The sequence below is a fragment of the Corapipo altera genome, unplaced genomic scaffold, assembly GCF_003945725.1.
Source record: "Corapipo altera isolate COAL_440 unplaced genomic scaffold, ASM394572v1 326, whole genome shotgun sequence".
Classification (NCBI taxonomy): domain Eukaryota; kingdom Metazoa; phylum Chordata; class Aves; order Passeriformes; family Pipridae; genus Corapipo; species Corapipo altera.
This window is the reverse complement of record NW_020884945.1, coordinates 957,679-964,039: the sequence shown is the minus strand read 5'-3', so window position 1 is coordinate 964,039 and position 6,361 is coordinate 957,679.

The window sequence follows — 6,361 nt, the reverse complement described above, 5'->3', positions numbered from 1 at the left end:
ACTGCCCTGAGCTCCCACTACCACCAGTGGGACCCTGGCCCAGCCCTGTGTTCATGTTTTGGTGGCTAAAAAGGGGACAATGAATTTGTCATTCCCAACCTGAGGATCCTAGCTGGTGATCTCCTTGGGATCCCAGGACAGGGTGCAAATATCGATGAACAGGGAAAACTCTGCACTGAACCTTAATCTTGGAGCTGGGAATTAGTTCAAAGCGTGGATAGATCCCAGATCCATGTGTGGTGGCTACTCCCCCAACCTGCTACAAGGCCTGCAGGATTTCATTTCCTCATGGAGTTGGGTGCTCTGGTTTATGGAAGAGGCTCATCCCACAAGGAGGCTGGGAAGTGCTTTCCCGGAGCTGTGAGGGATGAGGCAGCGTTTCTGCTCATGAGCCTGAGACTGTCTCACCAAAACACACTCTGCAGAACGGCCTCCCTGTGATTGCCAGGTGGTCACAGACTGCTGGAGCAGGATTTTATACAAACACACACTTTTTTCCTCGTGTGAACCCAAAACCTTCCTCTCCTGCTATAAATAAAACATGGTTCTTAGCTGACATTTTCACATCACTCAGGGAGCTCCGATTTTCCTGTAGCTGCTGGAAACATTAGGGAGATGCTGCTGATGAAATACAGATTTTATCTCTGGTCTCTCTATATCCAGGATCCCAATGTTTCTGAGATCCATGAGTTTCCCTATGGGGGAAATCCCTCAATGATCTGAAGCTGAATCCCATAAAACTTATGGCCAAAAACGAGAGGCTGTTCCCACGGGACTCCAGGAGGGCTGTTCCTGTGGGTTAAGGATGGAGAGAGAAAGACCTTGGGAAAAGTACAGGATTAAATTTCTGGAAGTATTTCTTTAACACGAGTGAAAACAAATCAAACAAAAAAAAATGAAACAAAACCCTTGTAGTTTTATTAGGATTTCTTATTCCTTACTGACCCTGGGATGACACCAAGAGCAGAGAGCTCCATTTTTGCACAGTCAAGTGTTAAAGCTGCTGATCCTGCAGTCAGGTACCCCTGACCCAGGGCTTGGCACCAGTGAAGGGAGACTGATCTGCTGGAGAAGGGAATAATTCTCTTGCCTGCTCCCCTACCCAAGGATCATGGAATAATTTAGGTCAGAAAAGCCCTCCAAGACCATCGAGTCCAACCATCCTCCCATCACTGCCAAGGCCACCACTGACCCCTGTCCCCAGGTGCCACATCCACATGGCTTTTAAATCACTCCAGGGATGATGACTCCACCATCCCTGGGCAGCTGTGCCAGGGCTGGACAACCCTTTCCATGAAAGAATTTTCCCAATATCCAACCTGAACCTCCCCTGGCACAACTTGAGGCCGTTTTCCTTTGTCCTACCCTGCAGTCAGCGATGGAATTTACCCCATGTAACACCTTTTTACACCCCATTTCCCAAACTCTTCCCAGAGCCTTCTTCCTGGTCTCCCCCTGGCCCCAGCTTTCCTCCTCCCTGCTCAGGTGCTGATGAAGCCTCTAATTAAGGCTTTATTCCTTTTTTTCCCTGTAGTGGAACAGAGCCTGCTCCAAGAATCTTTAAAAATACATCTGCTCTGCCCTGCACTAAAACACATGGAATAATAGAAGAAAGTCTTCAGCGGGAACACCCAGGACCTGCTTTCAAAGGGAGGGATATTTTGAAGAACATGGAGCATTTTCTCTCCTCCCAACCCAAAGCTGTGACGTGCCAGTAATATTTCAAGGGTGTGTTCTGGATCCCTCTTATTCTGCAGACTGGGATCAGCCTGTTGCTGTCACTGGGATGGCTGCTGGTGGTGGCCACCCTGGTGATTCCCCACATCCTTTGAAGCTCTGGATATGCTCCATGGATGGACAGGTGGGACTCACTGAGTCTGGATATGCCTTGCCTTGTTTCCCAGTGGGGAAATCAGCCCTTTGGTCCTGGGGTTTAGTGGGACACGAGGGTTGTGGTGGCACCTTTTGCTGCCTTCCTGCTGCTGGTCCCTGTGCCTGTGGAACACAGTGGGGTGAAAGGGATCTGCCATGCCCCGTCCTAAATTATCCTAGAGCATAAAGGAGGGGCAGGGCTTCCTTAAGGACTTCTTCAAACACATCTGCATTTACCTGGAGTCACCAGACTCCAGTTCAGCAGAACGTGGGCAATTTTAAACACGTCTCTGCACATTTTGGTGGCTGGTGGCACAGTCACGCTGGCCTGGATCACGTCTCTGTCTGCAAAAGGGGCTTAGATGCCCTATTTCTTGGAGGGTCTTGGCTTTTATAACAGGAAAAAGTAATATAAAAGAGCATAACAGAGAGGTGAACAGCTTGGGAGCGAGCACTGCACGGCAAAGAGATCCTGGCTACAGCGGCAGCTCCCAGGGCTCCCTGGGCAGCGCTCCAAGAACTGGTGTCTGAGAGCTCCAGCAGCCCAGAACTGGTGTCTGAGGGCTCCAGCAGCCCAGAACTGGTGTCTGAGGGCTCCAGCAGCCCAGAACTGGTGTCTGAGAGCTCCAGCAGCCCAGAACTGGTGTCTGAGAGCTCCAGCAGCCCAGAACTGGTGGACAACTTTGCTCTGGAAGCCTTTGCAGTACCAGAGGTGGGACTCAGCCATCGTGTCTCCATATACTGGTGTGTCCCTCTGAGCTTGTCACTCATCATCCTAATAGGCTTTAAGGTGATGAAGGTGCCTCCAGCTCCCAAGTCAGAGGTTGATACCAGAGCTGAATTGCACCGTGGGCTCCTAATAACTGCACCAGTGACCCTCACAGGAGCCCAGAGGTCTGCACTCACCTGTGCACCCCTGCTTTGAAGGCCCAGTAAGCATCTCCATCAAATCCCTGGGGTGATGCTTTTGAGTTCCCAGGGTGCACTATCTCCTGACCAGGGTGTTGGGATAGGGAGAAGGTCTGACCCACCCCATGGACTCCACCAGCTTGGAGGTAAAGGAGGACCCAAGTCCTCTGAGATGGTTGGTCCCTCTGAAGGAGCTCTGGGCCAGCTGGGTGGAGGATGGGCAGGTACCTGTAAGGGTGGACCTGCTGCCAGAGCGAGAGGGTTGATGAACCTCAAGCCTCACTCGTGCATCAAACCTAAAATAAAAACCAGTGGTGAGAGCTGAGTGTCAATATTCCCTTTGTTTGGTGCTATTTTGGGTCCAGGGTCATGGCTCAGGCTCCTCCAGGAGCAGAGAGTGCCTGTCACACCTCTCTATGTGTCCCTTTTCCTTCCCTCCCCTGGTCTCCTCACCCTGTGCCATGCCCCACCTCACCCTGTGCCAGGTGCACTGCAGAGAGCCTGGATTTGGAGGGATTTGGGGTCCTTTGGGATGCCCAGCCTGGGCCCCAGTGTGAGAGAAGAGACCCTCAGGAGACCAGGACACAGAACCTGAGACACCAGACCATGACTGGGACCTACCCTGGGCTGTCCTGGCTCCCAGACCTGCCCGAGGAAGGACCAGCAGCTTCTCCTTGACCTGTGCCCTGGAGGCAGATATTCGGGAGCAGGGGGAGGAGAAGCAAAAGGAGCCCTTCTCCACCCCCTCCTAGACTGATCCTTGTGCGTCCCAGAGGCTCAAACCAGCCTGGGCACAGCAGGTGCTGCTGGAGCAGGAGCAGGAGTAGGAGCAGGAGCTGGGACAGCAAGAAGAGCAGGGACAGGAACTGCAGCAGGGTCAGATGCTGGAGCAGGAAAAGGAGTAGGAGCCAGAGCAGCTGGAAGAGAAGAAAGAGGAGGAGGAGGAGGAGCAGGAGCAAGAGGAGAAGGAGCAGAAACAGGAGCAGCAGCAGAAACGGGAGCAGCGTCAGGAGCAGGGACAACAGCAGGAGCAGAGGCAGCAGGATCGAGTCTCCTGCCCATTCCCTCGGGAGCAATGAGTTCTCCAGGCCTCATAACTGCTCCCGGTGTCTGTATCCACCCTTCCCGGCCACCAGCCCGGCTGCCCCTTGCCCAGGGCTGCCCCATCCTTTGCCGCAGCACCCGGTGGGACCCTCCCCTTACCTGGCAGCCCCGGGGGTGGGGCCCGTGGGGGTCCCCGCGCGGCCCCGCTCCGGCTCCCCAGCCCAGCGCTTTGCGTTTGTGCCTGGGAAATACCCAACCGGGCGTTTTATGAGCGCGGGTGATAAATATTGCATCGGCCGCCAACTTCTCGGAGCGGGGGCAGAGCGGCACCGGCACCGGGCACCGGGCACCGAGCGGGGAGGGGGCGAGAGGGGCGGGAGCAGCCGGGAGCGGGGGGGAGCCGGGGCACGGGGGGGGGGCGGCCGGGGCCCCGCTAATGCTGCGCGGAGCCGGTTCGGGGGCCCCCCCGGGCAGCACTCAGCATCCCGCCTCATTAAACTTTCATCGGCAGCGCTCGGCCAAGGTCTATTTATGAAAATGCGCTTTTCGCTGCATGGAAAAAACAGGGACGGGAGCGAAAGAACAAAGGGATGGGGTTTGGGAAGCGCCCGGGAATAAACAGGGATGTGCGGGACGGGGTGTGGGATGAGGGTGTGGGATGGGGGGTGGGGGGAGTCTCCTTCCCACAGTGCGGGCAGGGCAGGCAAGGCTCTGTTGGCCACCGCCGGGCTGGCCCCTCTCGCCCAGGTGAAGCAGCTCCCCCGACAGCTATTTCGGGCGCTGCACAATTTCTCATCTTTTCTTTTTTTTTTTTTTTTTTTTGTGTTTGGTTGATTTGGTTTGATTTTGTTTGGGTTTTGCTTTATTTTATTTTGTTTTGTTTCATTTCATTGCATTAGTTTATTTTACTTTATTTTATTTTACTTTATTTCATTTTACTTTATTTCATTTTACTTTATTTCATCTTTTTTAAATTTCACTTCATTTTACTTTACGTCGTTTTACTGTATTTTTATGTCGCTTTACTTTATTTTATTTGACTTTATTTTCTCTGGTTTTATTCGGGTTTTCCCCTCTAAAAGCCGCAGGGTCCCGGCTCTCGGTGCTCAACAACGCGACGTGCGTTTGGATATTTTTTTTCCCCCGAATTAAGTTCCGATACAAAACTAAACAGCAACAACAACAAAAAACTCCACAACCCCCTCCCAGCCAGACAAAAATCAAACAAACAGAAAGAAAACCCAACAGAAACAAAACCAAGTAGATAATCCCAACAAAAATCGCATCTTTTTACCTCTTTTTTCCGCTTGTCCCCGCGAGCGAGCGGACCCTGCGATCCCCCAGGACAGAGGGGACCCCCAGCTCTGTCCCCCCGGGACCCCCCCGGTTCTGCACCCCCTGCCCACCTGCCAAGCGACTGAAAGGGCTTTCGGGAGGTTTCGGTGGTTCGGCTGCGGAGCCGGGAGGGGGGAATGTCCCTTTGTGAGCCGCTGAAGCCTCAGGCGGGCAGGTGAGGGGTGACGGGGTGTACCTGGGGGTGTCCCCCCCCACGAGGGTGCGGGGTGGCGGGGGAGGGTCGCAGCCCGTCCCCGTCGCCGTTTGCGGGAGCGCCTCGGCCCCGCAACGACCCCCGCCCGCGGGAGCATCCTCGGGGCTGCGGGGAGAGACCACCCGCGACCCGCCCGCGGGGCTTCCCCACACGCACACCGGCTCTGGGCTGGTGCCGCGCGGGGAAGCCGCAAAAACCCCCCGCGATGGGCCGGCGGAGACCCCCGCGTCCCCCAAGTCCCCTCGGGGCGATCCCCCGCTCCGTCCCGCGTGGGCACGGGCAGCTCTGCCCGCCGCCTTCGCTCGCGTTTCGCTTCTTTCCCCACGGAGAGAGCTCCCATCCCGACTGGGTGATGGGCTGGAGGAGCTGCCCCGGGGCTCCCAGGAAAGGGAATCCACGGCAAAGTGGCTCCCCGGGGCCGCAGTAACTCCAGGAGGCAGGAGGGTGAGGTAAAACGTGCATGATTTATTTGAAATGCTGCAGCGTACACAGACACCAAAATTTCATTCAGCACACACACAGCGGAACGAAATCTCCTTTAATAATAGTAATAAAAAAAAAAATTAAAAGAAAATAAAAGGAGGCGAATTTCTCTATTAAATATGCAAAGAAAAGGGGAGGGGGGGAAAAAGAGTTTTCTTGCCTTAGAAAGTGCAGAGTTCCCTATGCAGAGGCAGCCGCCCCGAGGCCGGGCCGGGGTCCATCCCCGCTGCCTCGGGCCGCTCCCGCCGCTCCGCTGAGCCCCAAGGACGTGATTGTCGAAGCGTAGGATTTTATACAGTGAAACCATACGGAAATCGAACGGTTTGAGTGAAACCAACGCAAAATAAATCTCCATTTCCCCGAACAAACCGCGACTCCAGGGACGGGCCAAATTTTTTTTTTTCCTTTCTTTCTCTTTTTTTTTTCTTTTTTTTTTTTTTCCTAAAATGCTTTTCTCTTTTTTTTTTTTTTTAAGTCCTTTTTTGATATTTTTTTTTTTTTCAA